This window comes from Elaeis guineensis, chromosome 4 (assembly GCF_000442705.2).
Source record: "Elaeis guineensis isolate ETL-2024a chromosome 4, EG11, whole genome shotgun sequence".
Lineage (NCBI taxonomy): Eukaryota > Viridiplantae > Streptophyta > Magnoliopsida > Arecales > Arecaceae > Elaeis > Elaeis guineensis.
Window position 1 is genome coordinate 33,910,764 of NC_025996.2, and position 22,579 is coordinate 33,933,342.

General features: G+C 35.4%; 1 protein-coding gene and 1 long non-coding RNA gene across 10 annotated transcripts in view; both read right to left on the minus strand.

Moving 5' to 3' along the window:
* The window catches only part of LOC140857437 (uncharacterized), a 98,496-nt gene that overhangs the window by 30,483 nt on the left and 45,434 nt on the right, over positions 1–22,579 (minus strand). The gene's annotated exons all lie outside the window — the stretch shown is intronic.
* On the minus strand, positions 8,216–22,562 carry LOC105043084 (uncharacterized). Of its 5 annotated transcripts, XR_012140904.1 has the most exons (6): positions 21,408–22,562; positions 21,081–21,298; positions 14,625–14,739; positions 8,965–10,683; positions 8,769–8,856; positions 8,216–8,686 (listed from the first exon to the last, which is right to left on the minus strand). It is a non-coding gene; the product is annotated as an uncharacterized lncRNA (long non-coding RNA). The 5 variants fall into 5 exon arrangements; XR_012140903.1 differs by lacking the exon at positions 14,625–14,739 and having other exon boundaries at positions 21,408–22,560; XR_012140905.1 differs by lacking the exon at positions 14,625–14,739 and having other exon boundaries at positions 8,965–10,493; positions 21,395–22,558.

Consider the following 22,579-nt stretch of genomic DNA (forward strand, 5'->3'; position numbering starts at 1 on the left):
TTAGTTTTTCTCAATTTGTTGAGGTTATGGAAGTTAAGTTTAAAAATTATTGGGTTAATATTCTTTTGCTACCACTTTTAGCTGGTGTAATGGATTTTAGAATAACATTTGAAGGTATAGAAATGGTATTAAGTCAATATTCTCAAATGATGAATGTTAATGTAATTGATGATGAAACTGGTGTAGATTTAATAAATTTATTATGAGATATTTTGCATGAAATGTATAATTTATATTCAACCAAGCATAATATGCGACCATCATCACAAAATAGTAGTAGCCTTAGCAATCATCGTATGATTTTGTCTATGTTGAGGATGAAAAGTCAATCTACATATTCAAGTAGTAATTATAATGAAATTTCAATATATAATTAAGTAAATATCATGGCTCTACTTGGCAAAGAAGAGTTAGTAGAATTTGATATTTTGGCTTAGTGGAAAAAATACGAACAATAATATCCGATTCTTTCCACCATAGCTTGTGATGTACTGACCATATCAATGTCCATAATAGCATCAGAGTCTTATTTTAGTATAGATAACAGGATACTTGATAATAAGAGAAGTCGGATAAATGCCAAAACACTAGAGATATGCATATGTCTCAAGGATTGATTGGATGCTGAGATAGATTGCAAGATAAAAGCAATTATAATAGGAGCAGTTCATCGGATGAAGCCGACCAAGATACAACTTCATAATCATGATACAATATACATGTAATATAATATAATAAATAGAATAATGTTGACCTGATCCTCCTTAAAAACAAAATTATGGAAGTACGTAGACAGCCCATTTAGGGTGTAGTCAAAAAAAAATCCATACTTTATGTAACTTTTTCTTTTTAATTTATTTTTTATATCATATGTGTTTGATGTAATTGTGAATTTGAAATGCATTGCTTTTTCATATGTAAAATTGAGGTATTTAAATAATAACATTGTATTTTATATTTAAGTTCATGTTTAAAGTATTTTATTAAAATTTAGGGTCTACTTAATTAGTCACACAAACTTATTTAAATACAATCTCCAAACAAACAACAATAATAGTTTAAAATCATAAACAAAAAATTAAATGACAAAATACATATGTAAATATCAATTTATAAGGAATTGATTTTAATTATGAAAATAAAGTATTTCAATACTAAACTTATATTTGTATTGCATCTTCAATTTCTTATTTAAAGAGTAAAGTCTAATATCTGCTTAACTTTTTTTTTTAGTAACAAATGTCTACTTAACTTAACTAGTAAGAGTGATATAAACTTAATTAGACAAAATATCCAAGTAAATAAGAAATAATAGTTTGAAAATATAAAAAAAAACTTAAAGATAAAAAAATTCAAAATATTAACATGTAAGCATCACTAATGTGTAAATTGTAATGTCAAATTATCTAAAAATAATAAATGAAAATGTCCAATCTCAAAAAAAAAATCTAATTCTAAATAAAAACATATAAAAGTTTAAAATACAAGTAGATTATATAACATAAACTGATGAAAAAGGGAAAAAAATCAAAAAAGATTAAAAACATCTTAATTTTTTTAAAAAAAAAATTAAAAAATGGTACAAAAAATTAGGGCTTGCCGAATTTGTCTGGACTTGGCCAGACACTAAATATAAAGGCCCAAGGCCAGGTTTGGTTAGGGGTTTTGGAATATGGGCCAAGTCAGGCCTGGCCTGGATAAGAAAATGAGTCGAGCTCAGCCTGGTCCGTTTAACTCACAAGTCCGGATGGGTCAGGCCAAATGGCCCATTTTGACACCTCTAACCACAGCCACCCCTTTTTCTCATCCTCCACCCACCTGTCTGTCGATCAAGCCCACTCACCTCCTCGCCACTACATGCTTTCCTCTTTCCTCCACCTAACTTTGTACCGCTCTCTTTCTCACCGCTACACACTACCCCCATTCCTCCTCCTCCACCCATCTCTCTACTGCTCACCTTCTCACCACCCCTTACTCCACCCACCTCTCTGCTACTTGAGCCTGCCGACACACGCCGCCCCCCTTCCTCCTCCTCTGCTGCCCATCTTCCCGCAACCGTGCACATGCCAACCCCCTTCTTCCTCCTCCTTCGCAGCTCAGGCCTGCCGCTTGCCTCCCCACCACCACATGCTGACCCCCGACGAGAAGGGTAGGTGCTCTATCTAGAAGGAAGAAGGAGGGAGGGGGATAGGACAAGTGGTGTGGCTTTCAAAACACACCAACAGCTTTTTCATTTCCATATTGCATCTGAAATTTAAGTTATTTACCACACCAGTCATGCACATGACCGGTTAAAACTAGTAGCTAATAAATAGATCAATATCGTCCATCTCAAAATAGATGGCTAGAAAAAAATCAATAGTAAAATAACTAAAAGAGGCTCTGGAGACCGTAGCAAAATCTTATAGTGAAATCTCTCTCCATCTTCACTCGTGGACGTAGGTCAAAAATTGATCACATAGCTCACTGTATTTATTTTGCTACATGTGATTGTTTGTTATTATTTCAAATTTCATACTAATTAATAGATAATCTTATAACAAAAGCTATATTTAAGAAGTACATAATCGATTGAGTTGTATTTTAGTACTCAATCAAATAGTAAGCTAAGTACTATCCAAATTTGTTAGTAAACAGAAGATTAGTTGTAGCCCAAACATTTAAGAATTTCCTTTGATTCTTAGAATTGAATGGGTCATTAATTTTTCTTGCACCAGCAGTAACAAAAGTCTCCCTTTTCCCTCTAATATGTAATATATACTTCAAGAGATAGGTAAGAGGACCCATTCATAGGTTTTAGTTTTAAAAGTATGATTGGATATCTAAATTAAGAATCAACACCATAAATCATACTCCACAATAAATTAAATGATCAAAAACCAATGCTTTCTTACATATGCACTAAGCAGTCAAAAGTTGAAGCTTTTTTTAAGTTCAAGATGTATTCTATTTAATTCATGGTTTGAAAAGATATAGTTTATTTTATTATTATGTACATATTTAAATGGATGGATTATAATATACAATTTATGCATAGAATTTATATCTCCACATTTAGACAATTACTATTTACACTACTTAATATATTATCTGAAAGCATCTAATATCCTTATTGTAGATATTGTATAGATATTAGATTTATCAATCATAACTACTCGTAAATTGGCATATGTAGTGCATACTAAAGAAAAACTAGTATTATAAAATTAAATAACAAAAACAAACATAACAAAATCAAATAATGGTGTTTGTAGCCAACTTACTCTATGTTGGGTTTCATCATCCTTAATTAATTATCCACTTTCTAACAAAGGCTCTAAAAATAGGAGAATAGGTTACATGCAGTCAAGTAAAATCAATAGTAGAAAGGTATTCTAGTTAGCAAAATTAACAGATCAAATTCCATAGAGAATATTATAAAATAATAGAATATATTATTGGCAAATTTAAATTCTCAATTTTGATCATCCAATATGTTGCACCAATTATTTGATGTCAAGTTAAAGTTGTACTAAGAAATGCTTAAAATATTTTTAACATTGTAAATTTTAGTTAGTGATATGAATTCTCCAAAATGATTCTATGCAAATATGAATATGTTTTATATACTTAAACAAGCGTAACAAAGTTATCATACAATTGAGGAGAAGTTTACATGTAATTCAATTTAGTCTTCAAATAGGAAGCCAACCTTTTAATTTTGTTGATTTATAATTCATTGCCATATGTCAATAAAACTTCGAAGCAAGTCTCTTAATTTGGGTCATAAGTATGCTCATTATCTTTCTCTTTATGTTTGTGATGGCATATACATAGAATGCAAAAAAATATGATGCTCCGTTAAACACTTAATAGCAAGCATGAAATGTAGATTAAAAATCTATAAAGTCTACCTCCACATTTTATATTGATATAATTTTGTGATCACGAAAGAATTTAATCTTCTAACCATTATACTTAGCAATATATCTATATATTTTAGTACTTAATTATAGACTGCAGGGTCACCATCCAGTTATAGCCAGAATATTGGTTATATAATTTTAGAAAAATATTCCAAATTTTACATTTTTTTAAAAAAAAATTCTATTAGATTTTTTGTGTTATAAATCATAAATATTTAATACTTTTATTTAATTATATAATTTTAATTAGCTTATAGGCAATCAGTTTCTTTCTAAATGAGATGAGATTATTATCCTCCACTGCCTAGCTAGTGCATAGAACATAATTAGCAACAACTATATCATACACACTATATTTCTTATCAAATGCAGGCATGACAAATTCCACGATCTTGTCATTTACATTAAATCAGTTAAACTTGGAATTTCTTCTGTATATATGTTGTTCTCATATTCCACATCATATACTTTTTCCAAGTGAATTTTCAAGGTAAATTTTACAACTCTATTGGGTTTAGCTTGCAGCTTTACATTAATCTTCATTAGCTCGGATACTTGACTATTTTTAGGCTTATGTTCATATCATCATCCATTAATCTATTGCGACTATTGATATATTTTCATTTGTTAACTTGAATGTAGTGTATCCATGAAGATCTTGTTTGCATTTCTTATTATATGTGGTTTGCTTCTGATCCTCTGCAAATTCCATGTCGAAGGTGGAGGGCAGAAGGAGGATACCTTGGTATTTACACTACAAGGAGCCAAGGGAGAGGAATATAGACTTCCCGGTAACAATTTGAAGCTTGGAATGAATGTTAATGTAAGGAGCGATAAAGGAAACAAGATGAGAATCAATAGCCTTATAGGGAAAGTGGCTAAGGCTGTTGCATATCCAGCATTTGGTCTATGCCTCGCGAACTACAAACAATAGTATTGACAATATCAACAATGATGTCAAAAACAAGGTTGACAATAGTAATAATAATGGTGCTTTTCCACATGGTTGAGGCTCATCCATCGATGCACAACCCCAAATATCATTTGATGGATATAGAAGGATGTTTCACGTCCTTCGCAACCATCCTTAGAACTATGCTTGTGATAACGTCTTCTTGTTAAGTGGGTATAGCACATATGCTCAATATATAGAGCACGTACTTCAACCTCATTTTGTTATCATGTTCATGTTGTTTCGTTAATGATTAGGTCCTTTTGTCATTTGCAGAGCTATTGGATTGTGTTATTATGCCTACGCTGTGTCATGGATGAGAAGGTATTTTCATCATGCTCTAAGCTTCTAGAATAAACCAAATAACCATGACTAGCTTGGCTTGTGCATATTCAATATATCCTCCCAAAATCAAACTAAGCCTCATAAACGACCGTGTAGTTTTATGCTCTCTCATAGCACCGAACTATTTTATATTTAATTGCTTTTGTCTCCAAAAAAATAACGGGATAATGGCCTAAGTGATGAAGAGGCTGTCATCGTACATTTCACTGTGCCAAAGTTTTTATCATTTGATCGTGTTTGATGGCTTTCATAAAAATTATGAAGGATTAAATATCAACCACTAGAATTCTATTTTTTTTTTGTCGGCAACGTTCTAGACAATTAATGTTTCAAGCATATACAGTAGACTTGCAGTTGCCCGTTTATGTTAGTCAATAATCAATATTTAATTAGATCACTTTAAATAAACTGATGAAGAAAAAATCCCACAACCGGCGAATAGAAAATTTTAGAGTACCACGGAGATTTCTTTTGGTTCTTACCAAATGGTCCTTCAAGTGGCACACGGATCACGATATTCAAATTATTAATTTTTAACCAATTCAATTAAGGTTGTTTTCTTGATTAGAATTGGTTAAGACTCTGTGACCATGTCCAGGTACATTTTTGATAGAAGCTTTTACCTTCACTTAAATCAGTCCACGTGAACAAAGATAGATATTTTATGTCGACTTAAGATGATGAATAGCGACCATAGAACGTTTCTTGTTTTAGAGGCCAAGGGAGGCAGATGCCCCGCAATTTTTACTAATTAAAGATAGAAAAAGAGGGTACCAAATATATGAAGATGGAGGAAAGCTTGATGCAAAATCTCTAACCAAAAATAAAATAAAATCACAGAACAAGTAAAAGCCTGTGACGGACATTTCGAAAGAGATTGCTTTGGAGAGATCTCACTAAATTGAAAGGACATTTTGAAAGATCCAGCGGGGCCTTTCTAGTCTCTGCTGCTAGCAGTAGCCAAGTGAGAAATGCACTTCTTGTCCAAGCCAATTTTTTCCAACTGGGTCTCCCTCCGTAAAGAGACTGCTACAACCAATTGCTGCTAATGTTACTACATTGATGGCTTCCAATCCAAAGCTGACATTGTTGGACTTAACTAGAAAGTGTCTCGTCTTGGCTCTTTCAGACTCAGTTTGGGTCCACTCAGTAAATCCGATACAATTGACAACCTACAGCTAATTCTTCGGTTCTCTTCTGCAGAAGTTTCCAACTGGCAACGTTAAATAAATATTCTTCAGCCTACGGTTGAACTCACTTGGGTCATACAAACTTGGACAAAAAGAAAGTGGATGGAAATTACACAATCTCTGTTGTTCGGGTATTAAAAAGTATAAATCCAACCGGAGAAATCCTAACAATGTCTGGCATACGAGCCATCAAGAGTGTGTGTTTGGTTATACTTTTTAATTTTTAAAAAATATTTTTTATATTTTTTATTTTTTATTATTAAATAAAAATAAAAAAATAAAAAATATATTTAATAACTATGTTGCTATAAAGTAAAAAGCAACATTTGAAAAACGATAGATGGAGAACTCGAAGAGAAAGAAAAATTTGAAAAGAGAGGAAGAACAGAATGAAGAGGTGAAAAGCTCGATGAGAGAGAAAAATTCGAATTTTTTATTTTTCTTTAGTTTGATATTTTAGATATAAAAAAATATAAAAATAAAAATTTTAAAAAATAAAATTTTTTATTTTGTATATAAAATAATTATTTTAATTTTTTTGATATTTACTTTTTATGATATTATCAAATATTATTTTTTATTTTTTTAAAAAAATTAAAAATAAAAAATATTTTTTTAATGACTAACCAAACGTACCCCAAGTGACCGTCTAGATATGTTTGTTAAGTCCTCCTATCATAAATAAGAGTGCTTTTACAAATAAAAGATAGCACAGTATATTATAACATGGTATCATTTACAGGCGAATAAATAATGGTACAAGAAAAAGAAAATAAATAATTGAAAGAAAGAACCTCCAATTAGGCTCCTTTTAGAACTATATGCTAATCATATCAGAGGTGTAAAGGCACAAATCAGACAACTTGCATGGATGAATAAACATGAAATAGAGATGATATTAGTCGATCATGATAGATGACATAGTCAGAAAAGGCACCCGTAACCATTAAAGAAACTAGAAGGCTTCTTTTGTTACAGTTTCCCCGATATTCAGATAGAGGGAACATATATTTGGAAACAATAGGATATGATGAAGATGTTCGGTTCTATAATCTATTGCAAAGACCATTAATATCATCCTAGACAAGGTGCTTATGAGAATGGTTTTCTTTTTCTTGGAAATCAGTGATCCGTGCAACATGATTTGAGTTTTAACTGGTCAAAACATCTGTTAGGAGGTTAATTGTATTTTGAGGCAGGACAAAATCTGAGAAATATATAATTGACTGTATGAATTATACTGGAGGTGTAATTTATCATACTTCCCAACATTCAGTGGAAGCTTCTAAACAAAAGATAATTGGTCGATGTTCAATCACTATATGATTTCTATAGATGTTATGCCAAGAACATTTTAGACTTTAACTTCATTCAAAATTTTAAGAACCCTTTAAATGGAGGAACTGAAATAATCTTCTCACCAAAGAAATTGATGCCATATGAAGTGATGAAGTTAAGATCAAAACTCCTCTGAAATAACATTAAGTAGTCAAATGTGACTTCATTTTCAGCAACTAAATGCCTGAACTGACTGATGACTGCAGACTTAACAGAGAACAACAAGATGCAGTAGGTATAAATATCAAATAAAGGGCAAGTGAGAGGATGATCCTCTGAAATAATTCCTGATTTGAAGAGAAATTTACCTTTACCTGGGATTGGAAGCTAAATGCTTCAGATGAAAAGCAAAAGAGCCTTCCTTCTGAGGGAGGGCAAAAGAATACAACAAGCGTCCCTAAAAACACACAATCTCCAAGCAAGGTCTCATATTCATATGCAACTACTTACAGAACCAAACCCAGCAACTAAGAGCCACACACCAATTGGAGATAGAAAAGCCAACCATCACAGTACTTTATGTTGTAATTTAAACATGAATGAAAAGATACATTAGTCAAAACTTGTTACCTTTGATTTCTCAACTTTTGGAAACAGTCAACTGACTTCCATACACAATGAACTAATACATATCTAACTAGCAATGCAAGCTTAAATTAAAATACATATGTCAAGGATTCAGATCCCAACGAGACATCCCATTGAACATCAAGATGGAATACCATCCCTTCTGTCGGGATAAGACCATCTTGCTAGCATCCCAGCATCCCAATCAAGATGTCTTGGAACATCCCCTATCCCAAGTATCGGAACAGGACGAGATGGTGGTGTGCCCCATTCCATAGGATAACCAGGATCGCCTCATCTCACGGCATTTAAAACATTAACCTATGTTGCATCATAAAAAGAGCTATTTTTATAGCATCTGGGGGATCATTCATCACAATGACATGTCCCTGGAAATATAAACTTGCAATGATTTGGAAGAAAGCGGAAACTTGACTATTGGCAGACTTTAATTTAATCCAGGTTATTTACCTGTTATCTCTGCAAAAGATAATGCAGCGTCCATTGTACGGAATGCAAGATGAGGAGAAAAAACTGGGTCGGCGGCCAGAAAAATGACCTTCAAGGAAGCCCCATATCAAGAAAAAAGTTATCAGGGAAAGAAAAATAAGGGAAAAGCATGCCACAAAATGGAAGTTCATGTCAACTAGGTATTCAGCAGACATACCTCTGTCCCATCATAACATATTCCAAACCCATCTATAGCTTCAAGATATGAATTGCAATCTGAAGCAATTAAATCTGAAGTTTTTAACAGCCCTTCAACACAATCTCCATCATCCCGCCCAGCCCCAACCCCTGCCAAAAAAGAAAGGGGTTGCAGCAGGATCTGAACCCATCAAAATCTGCAATTCAAACACCCTTCCACCGAATTCCTTATCCCCCATTTCCCCAAAAGAGAAAAAAATAGTATAAAAATAATAAATAAATAAAATTTTACTAATTCTAGGCGCGCTTCAGCAAAGGTCATCGATTAGAGTAGATAGTGCACATTCAGTTGAGGCATGCACTAATGATGTCACATCACCATGATATTTGATATAATCATCAAAAAATCAGGCTTAACACATCCGCTAATTCAGAAAGAAAGATACATTCCGCTAGTATTCAACACTGAATAGCTCCCTGAACATAATTTTCTCTGTAGCATTTACTTTCAAAACTACCGATCCTCTCCAATTTAATTACAATTTAACTGGTCAAATGATTCTGAAATAGAATTGCTCTCGCTATTTCTAATTCACCTAAGACTCATAATGAAATTTCAGAACATTTGTTGCACTTAAAATAGAATTAACACCATTGACAGGGTAAATACGATAAAATTATCTGCTTCCAGGTGACTGCATCCAAAATAAACTGACAAGGGGAATATCTGGAATCTGCTACAAGGCATCAACAGTTTAAAAAATATCTTGCCATCAGAGGAAAGGAAACAAAAAGCACCAATTGGCTTGCAGAAAAGAAAACAGCACAATGAGAGACTTTCTAGTTCAACTTGATATACTTTGCAGCTTTTATTGTTAAAGAACTAAGAAGTAAACAGAGAGGCTATGACAAAATCCTCAAGCCTTAACCAAAACCATACGATGTCACTTCTACATATCCTTCTTCGACAATCATTTCCTTTAAAGACTACATCTGCTTTCCCTGCAAGTTTCTCAAATCTTGTATATTTCAGCTCATTTACAGAAAGATGAATGAACCTAAGATCATCACTGGACAATAAGAAAAGCTGATAACTGCATGTGCAAGATTTCACATTACAAACTTATCAAACCAATTTCCACTTCGTATAATGCAAGAGCCATTACAACCATATGTCATCTAGACATCAACAAAAAAGTAACTTCCATGAAATTCGACTAAACTCAATATGTTAATGAAGAGAAATCAACAAAAGCTGTTGCTTAAAGTTGAGTATCACTGGAAGCAGCATGTGGCATGCTGATCAGTGGCTCCCAGGCTACAAAATGAAACCATCAACATGAAAGAGGGTTTCCATGGTGCAACCCGAGTTCGCAGACTACAAGTAAGCACTCCAGACTGTTTACAACATCAGATATTTAAGGCACGGAGCACGCAGACCTTTTTCATCATATACCTTCACACATTCCATGGTCAGTTGTGTAAGATCAGAACCATCCTGGGAGTGGTAATTGTCTTTTTCAAGGAAACTCCTCTGGACAATGGACTCTGTACAGTCATGCAGATAAACATCATTAGGAAAGAACTCCTCAGGTTTTCCAAGATATTAGAAGACAGGATCCAATACGTCCAAACTTAGTGCATTTGAGTAAGTCATGCCTCTTCGTGATTAATGTTAATAGTAATGCACCAAAACCATATACATCAATTGAGGGAGTCACAATGCCTGCCATCAGCCCTGAAAAAAAATATAACATATAGATGCAATTTCCCGAATACTTTTCACGCAGATAATCTACTACAGGACTACCTGACCCTATGAGTAGTCTGTCATGAATCACAGTTGTGTATTATTTGCAAAATAAAATTCAGATTCTCGGAGGCGTAAGCACATATAAAGCACCCAACCATAAACCAAATTAGGCCCAGTTGGAAATAGTGCTGTTGTACAATCATTTGCGCATGGCATTTGGATGAATGGTTGGACCTAAACGGTCAAGTATATTAGGGTTAGACAGAAAATATCATCTCATTATCCCAAATAATGGGACAGAACATATTTTCTATCGATTAAAATGTTTTAAAAAAAACATGGCAGCATTTGGAGGTTTAACATGTAAAATTCATAATTCAAGGTTGATTTCTGCAAAGATATCGATACAAACTGCATATCTATTACTTCAACGGGATCAACAAGTACTTATTTAGAGTGTGAAAAGTAAGAACAAAAAGGGGTTTAATTCAATGAATAAAGTAATTTGAATCACTATTATTATTAGCAAAACTTTAAAAAAGCAACAAACATTAATCTCCGTAGCAATATGAGAATTCAAAACCATGAAATGAAAGAGATGAAATAAAGAAGATATGAACAAACGAAGCAAGAGATCGGACAGAAGTAGGAAATGGAGCCAAACCTAGCTCCTTGAAAATCGACATACATTACTCTGTTTCAAATAGCCCTTACAAGCATTTTATCCGCTTAAATGACTCATCTACATTTTGCTTATCTTTAGCTACGAAACAACTCCTGGGGTGCTCCACTATCTCTCTCCTAACTAACCAAGCCCACACTCTCTCTCCTGACTAAACAAACCAACCACAAAATTTGCCTCAAAAGGTTCTTGATGACAAGAGACTAAAGGAGAATTTTGTTTCCTTCATTAGCCAAAGAAACAAATCATTATTCTCTCCTAAAAGTTCTATTAAATCATAAAATAAATGTAAACAAGTATAGGCCTAGACGAAATTTAAAAATAAAGAAGACTCATAAAAGTTCTAGACAAGTGAAATTGACTCCTAAAACCTTGGGCTGTTGAACTGTCCAAATCAGCAAGAATGTGAGGTAGATGGAAAATTTAGCACCAACGCATGCAGACATGAACACGACATGCCTTGATGATTTGTTGATAGTGAAAATTGCGGCCTCAATTGCACCTAAAAGCAATTTGGACACTTGCAGGATTGATTGTTGCAACCCCCGTAATGCATTGCAGCTGATCTTCAATTGATTGCTGCATCAGGTTCAAAGTTTTGTGCTAATTTCATAGAACTTTAGATGGACTGAACTACGCTCATCCACCAAATCAAAATCACAAGCAAATTAGCTGGGTTGAAGCATAAATGGGATAACTAGAAAATGATTGAAAAAATACAAGACTAAATGTGACTGACTCCCTTCGAGGTCATCCTTGGCCAATTCTTCATTTTGGCTTCTCTCTTACATCCATAACCGGAAATACAATTGCCAGTTCACCCAATAACAGATGTGAGGAAGTGCATCTAAAGAAATAATGCATTAAGGGAGTGTTTGGTTGGGGTACTTAAGGTCTGGAATGAAAATCAGAATGAATGACTCCCATTTCAACAGTTTGGTTGGAGGGGAGTCTCATTCCAATTCCCATTTCAGAGAGGAATGGGAATGATCCATTCCTTAACCAAATTCGGACTTATCCCAACGGAGTCAAAACCTCATTCCTGTGGAGTGAGATTAAAAAAATAAAAATAAAAAATCATCTTCGGCATCGGTTGGCCTGAGTGCGGTGCCTCCCTCGTCATCCAGACCGGCTTCCCCACCTCCCTCGCCAACCTCGTCATCAAGAACCGTGACCGCCTCAAGAAGACCCCCTCCCCCTTCCCTAGGGCTCCAGCCACCGTCACCGGCGACGATCCCAACCCTCTTCCCGCAGTTCATAGATCCAGAGCTAGCCGCGATGGAGTCTTGGAAGAAGCCTGACAGAGATGTGGGGATGGGGAGCGGCGCCAGCGGCAGCCCCGGCACCGTACTGGAGCTTGATGACAAGCCACCGCATGACCTTGCTCATCTACAACGGTGAAGGTCGAGGTGGGAGAGGAGAGGAAGGAGACGCCGAAGAAAAGAAGTGGAAGGGTGGTGGACACGGCGCCGAGGGAGGGAAGGGACCGCGCGGTGCGAGCGACAGGGCGAGGGCCGGGGGGGGTGGAGGGTGGGGTGTGGGGTGTGTTGTGGAGTGTTGGTTCGGGACTGGTTTATCTATATCTCTCTCTATATATATATATATTCATGATAAAATAATATTTATTATTTATATATTTTTTAATGATAATTTTTTTAAAAAAAATTTAAAGATATGATTATTATGTTTAATTTTTATTTAATATCAATTTTTAAAATAATTAATTTTAAAAATTTTAATTAAAAATAAAAATAAAAATTTGAATTGACTTCGATTTCTATCTTTGTACGAACCAAACAACAACAATAGAAATCATCCATTACGATTTCGATCACAAATCAAACACTTCGGATGATTTGGCCATTCCGATTCCGATTCCCATTCATTTCCATTCCGATTTTGATTCCGATTCCGATTTCAATTGCGAACCAAACACCCCCTAAAAATTTTCCATTAAAGTACTCTTTGAATTAGAAATAACACCAAAAACTCTTTGTACTAACAATATTGTTAGCTTGTTAAAGTTTATGTGAGTTGGCTATCTAGAAAATGAGTTTTATGTGCATTAAATCACTTTACAAACTCAAATAATTATATCTGCATTAGCTGCTCTTCCAAGAAACTATTCATTTCACAGCTAAAGTTAACCAACCATTTGGATGACCCTCTAAGCAAGCTAAATGCATTCATATATTGTTTTCTTCAAACATCCATTCTCACCCTTTTTCTCCATTCTTCAACTCAGTTCTTCGTACTTGGACATCCTAACTGAGGTTTCTGAGCTACCATGATATGAACCACTTTGGTTATCTATTTCTTCCTTGGTTGAGTGCCACTTGGCTGCCCACATCTTAGATAAGTGGTGTAAATTTTCTTTGCTTGCACTGCATGTTCCATCCTTGTCAGCCTCTTCTGTCACTGTCTACGCCGCGCACACCCCCAACAGCCACCACCGTTCAACACCCCCTATGCCAATGTTTTAAAGGAAAAAAAGGGGGAAAACGCATGCAAAATACTTGAACATAGTTTGTGATGACTTGTGTCAGGTTTGGTTAGGCTAAGTTTAGTCAATTAGAGTTAAGTTGAGGTATGCTAACTTGTTTAAGGGTTTAGTATTTGGAAGAGCTGCATGCCAAATTTGGGATAGGTTGGGTGGACTGGAAAGCAAGTTAGAATTGGGTTAGATTTTGTTGCCTATGCGTTCAAACCAAACTCAACCCATTCTAATGGTATCTACCATTCCAAATCCAGTCTAGTTTTGCAACATATTAGTCTAAGCAAATCCAAGCCACATTTTCGGCTTGGGCAATGTTGAGTTAACCTAGCGCAGCAATATTACACAATATTTCTCCCAGGAGTTTTGTCTTCTAAGAAAGTTATCAAGTTGGATTTCTTGTTCCACCTATTTATCTTCCTTTTCTATCTTTACTAACAGGTCCTTTCCATGTTTCAAAGTTTGCCAAACTAAACCTCGTCATACATGTCATATTGCAGTGGTTATGCAATAATTTGATAAAAAAAACAAAAATACATAATTTTCTTTAATCTATAGGCCATTACTCATCTTTAAACATGAGATACTTAGAGAGATGAGCACCCATCAGCCAAGCTACTAGCTTGAGTCACAAATACACATTTCTTTTCACAAATATTTACAGTAATTTCATGTACAATGCTAGTTTAGTTACTAATTCAGATATGAAATGAGATATGAAATATTGACCAAGTATAGTTGGTTTCTTACTGAAAGTCATAAACTTTGGGTCACTGTAGCCATATATATATTGTGGGACGTTCTATTGATCTGAGATTTTTCTTCCCATAGCAGCTCCAAAATCGGATATTTTGGAGAGAAAATTCTGTTTATTTAGACAAAAAATATATGAACATATATAAGATTCATAACAAAATATTTTAATTTGCACCATATATTTAGAACATAGGGGGTGTTTAGTTCGTAACTGAATCGGAATGGGAATGGAAATCGGAATGGCTTGGAATTAGAATCGGAATGATCAAATCCTCCGAAGCGTTTGGTTCGTGATCGGAATCAGAATTAGAATGAAAATTTGAATCCATAGAAGAAAGCAGGGATTGAGTTCTATATAGATTGAGCCATTCCCATTCTACCTTGAAATCGGAATTGGAATGAGACTCCTCCCAATCAAACGGTTAGAATGGGAGTCACTCATTCCGATTCCGATTTCGATTTCGATTCCGATTCCGATTCCGATTCCGATTCCGATTCCGATTCCAGACCCCCACTCCCCCAACCAAACATCCCTATAAAGATAAGTTACAAATACAAACTTAGTAAAATATTTTGTGATTTGAAGTCATGCAACACTATTCCTATATTGTGCACTTTTGCAAGTGCTTTGAATATTTCATATGCAATTTTCACACTTTTTCTCCAACTCATCTTGGGTTCTATCACAACGTTAATGCACATGAGTTAATTTGACAGGCATCTGTAAACTTCTTTCCAATAGAAATTTTAGTATATCTTTGTATCTCAAGTTATGCATCTAACAGAAATTCTTAACTGAAGCACAAAAAAAAAATTTAAAAGACAATAATTATTATGCAAGTAATTGCTGGAAAGGTGTAATCTTTTGCAATAACGTTAATTTGATGCTATAATACATATTTTGAAAATCTACACTACATATATAAAGGGAGAAGGTCTATTCCCTTTGGTCAGTCTCTCTATTTTTCTTGTTACTGCTCTTATGATTTGAACAAATGCTATATTATATTTTCTATCTTGTTCCACTTTTCTCCATGCTACTTTATATGTTGTTTCCCCTCACTTCTCTAGTTGAAACGTACAACAATATCCGGCGTAAAATGAGTTGTTGCAGTGTTGTTTACCGAGAAGGAAGAACTGCTGCACATGGGTGGATCATAGCTTATATATTATACTTTGTCAAACTTGTTTAGATCAAAAAGTTTGAGGGTCATGTAATTAAATTGCATCCCAAAGTCAAAAGAAGAAAATTCCAATGACCAGATGTGATTTTATTTTCTTTTGTTTTTCATCTTTTTTGGTAAAACAAACAAAAGCTTGAGTTAGATATGAAATTTTCATCTCAGATTGAGTGTGTCATATAGTTTCGATATGAAACACACACCAAATAAATCAAACATATCTCTTTGCCCTTATTAAATCCTAATGCAGGAATATTCCCCCAACATCAGCCAAAACTGAAGAGAACTCAGTTCAGTCACAGCTTACCTTATCACCTCAGCACCAGAGGAGGTGAAGGCATGATCTCACCTGATCGTGATTTCCCATGACAGTTATGCTTAGATTGACATCCAATCCTAATGGCATGGATGGGGCGTCCGAAACCACCAGCAACAACACATTCCAACCATGTAATGCATGTGGAGCACGATCATCACTTGAACGATCTTTCTAGCTGTCCATGGTGGGAAAGTCCTCGTGCCTCCCTCTATCAATAGGGGGAGATAGGGACCTCAGATAAGGTTCAAGCCCTTCTCATCCTCTCCTATTGTTCATTGATTTTCACTGGCTTGAGCATTGGGGGGTTCCATCAAAAATTTTTTCAATCTTTTTGTAGATCCAATAGAGCACTTCTAACGGCAAATTTGACCTCCATTTTCCTCGACGGTACCGACCTCAACTTCGGTCCAGAGATCAGCAATAGCAATTCCAATAATATATCAACCATGGTATTCCGTACCGATCCGAACTGACCAATACACCCCGTACCGTATCGGTGGGGAACCGATTCAATTAATGCCGAATTTTCAAAAAATGGCTTGAACCAGACCGAACCAGTTGGTTCGGTATGGTATCAATCCGAACAGCTCGATACTAGGCGATTTGGTCCGGTTTCGTATGGTTCGGGATCGATTTTGTCTGATTTTCTTTTTCTTTTTTTATGCTGTTGGATGAAATTTTTTTATTTATATCCGGTACAGTACAATCCGACACGGTATGATACCGATCGACAATCGGCACGGATTTCGATATCGAGTCCACAAACCTTGATATCAACTAATGTTATATGAAAATGTTGAGTGGGCCTTATTCTCGTTTAGAATCTTTAGTTAAAATTTTTAAGTACTAAATAATCATCTTATTTTAATAAGATGATATTAATATCAGCTTTACTATAATTGTATAATTGTTCAGCTTGCACTGTCTCAGCCTAACCATCTATACATAGATTGAGATCTCTGTCCATCTCACTATCTTCCATGCACTTCTTTCTCTCTCAAAACCTGTCTTTCTTCCCGTGGTCTTTCCCGAACCTCAAACCCAGGCGATGATCAAACCCTGCTCTCTTTTTTCCCAGCCCAATTGCGATTGTGGTGTCGGATCGCATAACTGAAATCTTCCTCGATACCCGATAGACGCAGCATGCATTTCAAAAAGAAATTGGACCAATCCTAAATGGTTCTATGTTCCTCCCATATTCTCTCAAAGATTCCGATTCTGATGCGGATTAGGTACCCTATACAAATCCTAACTCTCTGTCTCTTCCCAATTGCATTCCAGTCTCAGTTCTTTTGGTCTCATAAACCCTAAACACAATGCCAACCAATAAATTCCCTTGCTCTTAATTCCTCTCCCCCACCCCAACAAAACCCAAATCTCCTCGGCAACTTTGGTCAAAAACACAATGCCAACCAATCATTATCATGTCTCACCTTATTTAAATTATTAATGTCAACCATCTTTTCTTCTTACGATTGAGTGAAATTATAGGATTTTTTTTGATAAAAATAGAATTATGGAACTTTGTGGATGTATCTTTCCAAGATTTGCCATATCACCCCAAGCACCATGAGAAAAGACAAATGATTGTGCACACCAAGAACTTTTCTAAAAAAATTGAACAATCAGAAAAGATTTACGAAGGAAAAACCGAAAAGAATCAACAACTATAATAAAATCAAGATTGCCATAAAGCACGTACGAGACTCATACATATATTTGTGGAAAGTAAGTTATTAATCTTATATTAATTACTAGAATTTATTCATCTTAGCAGAAATCTTGAATTTATTTCTTTTTTTTTCAAACTGAGTTGGTTGCCCTAAACAAATGCCAGTTTGAGAACATACTAGAGATTATCGAAAATTACAAAGAACCTAAACATGTCTGCGTTGTAACCAGATTTATGGACAAAGGTCAACTTGCAGACCACATCGGTATCAACCTCCAACCTCTTCCAATGTTAGTCGGAGAACATACTTTGCACATGGATTATCATTTCATACCATGATTTCATCTTAGAGAACAATTAAAAAAGTTTACTTGCAAAAAAAAAAAAAATGCTCCTACTTTTTTTGGATAAAGAAGCTGTTCATATGTTACATCAATTTAAACTTTTAATTTAGGATTGGATAACCTAAGGAGCATTTCCTAAGATGGACAGGCTATTTTCATAAAATTTAGATCATCAAAACCAATTAAAAAGGTTTAATACATTGATCGTCATTTATGGATATGATGAGTGCAAATGTTATGTTGGTGTGGTGCGGCATTAACGATTCTTCATATTTTGGTCCTTAAAACATCGAAGCATTTAGCAAGCTTGGCTTACAAACCCCTGGCTACACCATTCTTTAAGAAATCTCTTATGACTTAGAAATGTCGAATGGTAGAAATAGATGTTTGTGTTTTTGTGACAAAATCTGTAGAACCTCCAACTTTTGAAGCATTCTAAGAAAAGAATAATGAGAATATCATATTGATCTCACAGAAAATTACTTTCTAGTAATTAATTATTCATGAGAAGTCACTTAGCCTCGATAAGACTTGATAGCTGCTTTCTATGTCATCTGATTCTAGAGTCTAACAAGCTTTTTCTTTTTAATTCTTGATTTTAAAAAAAATGCAGGAAAAGGCTCTAAATTGAATTAAGACACAAACTTACGAGCTAGTGCAAAAATAATCATAGACTCCAAGCAAGGTTCATAGTAGTGGTTTGGTCACATCTACACGTCACATCTTGGTAGAATGTTGGTATGAGTTGATTAATGGTATCGACATGGTAAAATGTTGGTATGAGTTGATTAATGGTATCGACACGGTACGCTCCCCACTAGGTACTGATGCACTTCCAATATGCTCCAGTATGCTTAGAACAAGATTGTACAATTTAGTACAATTAACCATCCTCTAAAATATGTACAGACCTTTATGATTGTCTCAAAAAAGATATCAACCTTGTTTAAATTATTTAACTAAAATGATAATGATGGGAAAAGTATGTAGATGATTTGATTATATCAAGTTGTTTTCGAGGAACACCTAAAACAGTGCTTTACCCTTAGGTTTATCATCTATCCTTCTTCCCTTATGTTTAGACCTTGCCCCTTGGACTGAACTTTGGTGGCCATCAGGTTTTACATCAAAAAAAAAATATATATATATATATATATATATGATATTCCTTAAGCCAGCAGTTGGTTGGAAAACAATGCTCGCATAAATCTTAGAATGTCTTTTTCTTACCAAATGGCTTTTAGAGGCATGCATAAGCAAGAAGTAGTCATGTAAGTCAAACATGCTAGTGCAGAATTATTCCAAACAATGGCTTTCATGAGCTATTCCCATCAAAACCTAATTTATGTCTGCCTCCTATAGCTATTTCTATCACAAACAGTCATTTATGCCTGTTTTTTATTTTGTCACAGACAGGAACACCCCTCAATCCAAAGCCATTTCAGAAAAAGCAAACAAAAATAGGCATAGCATATGGCATGACTATTATATAAGCATAACTATCCTAATAAGCACAACTAATCCTATTCTATATTTTTCTTGTTCCCAAAGCAAAGGTTGAATTTGGTTTTGGATTAGGATGGGACAACACTCCTCTAATCTAGTTGTTCCAACCGCCAATCTTTTAGCATAAAATAGTTTATTGTGGATTAAAGTGGATTTTGGATCATTTAATCTATTTATACAGGCTTACCAAACAGGGCTCAAGATTTTACCTGCATTACACAAATTTTTGTGTTCTTTTTCTAATGTTCTTTGAAGAACAAAGTGATGTAACATTTTTGCATTTTTTACAATTTTTTTTTGTTATCATGTGTTCTTTTCTTTTTAATTTATGATTTCTGGTTGATAAACAATTAATATTGGCCTACTAATATTCTAAAGCATTTATTAGGATTGAGATATAGTCCAATTCCTGAAAGTTATTATTTTTATTACTATGTTAGTGAACCATTGCATGATTCATGTTTTTCATAAATGGCGATCAATGTATTTTTTGTGTTTAAATAGTAAAGAAACTGCCTTTTGCACTAATCATATCCATAAATGGCGATCAATGTATTAAACCTTTTTAATTGATTTTGATGATCTAAATTTTATGAATATAGCCTCTCCATCACGAGAAACGCTAATAAGGTTATTCAATCCTAAATTAAAAGTTTAAATTGACGTAACATATAAACAACTTTTTTTTTTACAAGGAAAAAATAGCAGGAGCAATAATCCATGCGCAAAGCACATGTCCTAAATTAAAAGTTTAAATTGATGTAACATATATACAACTTTTTTATCCAACAAAAGGTTAGGGGTTGATACCGATGTGATCTGAAAGTTTGCCTTTGTCCATAAGTCCCATAAATCTACTTACAATTTAAACATGTTAATCAACTCAGTGTGAAAAAAGAGAAATAAATTCAAGATTCCTGCTAAGAGATAAATAAACTCTAGTAATTAATGTAAGATTAATAACTTACTTTCCTCAAATTTATGAATTTATGTATAAATCTCGTAAGCATTTTACAGCAACTTTGATTTTATTATAGTTGTTGATTCATTCGATTTTTCCTTCGTCAACCTTTGTTGAACCAACTTGTCCAATTTTGAAAGTTCTTGATGGGACGTTTTTTCATAGTGCTTGAGGTGATATGGCAAATCTTTGCGCATCCACAAAATCCTATAATTTCACTTTTATCAAAAAAAAAAATCCTCTAATTTTACTCAACAGTAATAATTGACATACTAATAATTAATAATAAATAATAAGGTCAGACACCAAAATTATTGAGGCGATTGTGGTTTTGTTGGGTGGGGGAGAATAAGGGAGTTGATTGGTTAGCGTTGTGTTTAGGGTTTATGAGACTGAGGGAATTTAGCCATATAATGGGAAGAGATGGAGAGTTAGAAGAGATGGAGAGTTAGGGTTTGTATAAGTACCTGAACATGATTCGAGAGAAGATGGGACTTCGAGAGAAGACGGGAGAATCGTGATCTCCCACAATTGGTGCATCTTCTTGGAATTGGTACAGTTTTTTTTTTTTAGAACGTGCGGCATCCATTCCACCGGATACGGGGAAGATTTCAGTTATGCGATCCAACTTTAATTGCCAGTTTTTTTTTTTTTTTGGAATGCGCGGTATACGGGAAATCGCCATCTGAGTAAATAACACGAGAAGAAAGAGGGGTTTTGAGAGAGAAGTTTTGAGAGGAAGAAAGAAGTGCGTGGAAGGATTGGAGAGAGAGGAGGATACCTTCGATTCTCACCTTTTCTTTCTTCTCTTCTTTCTCTCAATTCGTCTCCCCTTCAGATCGCCTTCAGATCGCATCTTCTCTTCTCTCGATTCATCTCCCCTTCCTATCGCAGCTTCAGATCGCAGGGGTCTCATAGTGTTCTCAGAGTGTAAAAGGGCTAGTACGATGCTTGTGGGTATTCTGTCTTGTTGGTATTCTTTCTCTTGGTCGTGGGAATATGAATTGAGAGGCGTTCAAGAACGAAAGGGGGATTGAGTTCAAAGCCGTGGGATTTGGGGAACGGAGGCATCTGTGTTGGCAGAGCCTCCGTCCAACGCAGATGCCTCCGGCCACCATGTGTCTTCCGCATGGAAGACTCGCGGGGCGGAGAAGAGGAAGGGGGGTTATCGGAATCGGAGGAGGGATCGATCGGAAGCGTCAGCACGGGATTGGAGACCGATTCCGTCGTGAAAATGGTTAGGTTTCCAACGTTAAGAAGGTTACGGCTGGGGTTCGGGCGGCATCGTTTTGCCATCGTCGGAGTTCGAAGGGAAGAGGAAGGGAGTAGTCGGGGAAGAGGAAGGGGAGTTATCGGATCCGGAGGAGGGACCCATCAGAAGCGCCAGCACGGGAAGATGAGAGCAGAGAGGTGATCACAGAGCTGGGATTTTGCTTACAGCAAAGATGAAAAAAAGGAGACGACGAGAAACGAAAGAAAAGAGAGAAGGATAAAAAGAAAAAAAAAAGGAAAAGAAAAGAAAGAGTTACCGGAATCAGAGGAGGGATCGATCGGAAGCGTCAGCACGGGATAGGAGACCGATTCCGTCGTGAAAATGGTTAGGTTTCCGGCATTAAGAAGGTTACGGCTGGGGTTCGGGCGGCATCGCTTCGCCGGCGTCGGAGTTCGAAGGGAAGAGGAAGGGAGTAGTCGGGAAGAGGAAGGGGGAGTTACCGGATCCGGAGGAGGGATCGATCAGAAGCGTCAGCACGGGAAGACGAGAGCAGAGAGGTGATCAGAGAGCCGGGATTTTGCTTACAGCAACGATGAAATAGGAGCCGACGGGAAACGAAAGAAAAGAGAGAAGGATTAAAAAAAGAAAAGAAAAGAAAGACGAGTCAGAAGTTTCGAGACCTTCTCCAGGCGATCCGACTCACTGATGCCAGTAATCAAAATTTTAATTAAGAAAATAATTTTGAAAAACAAA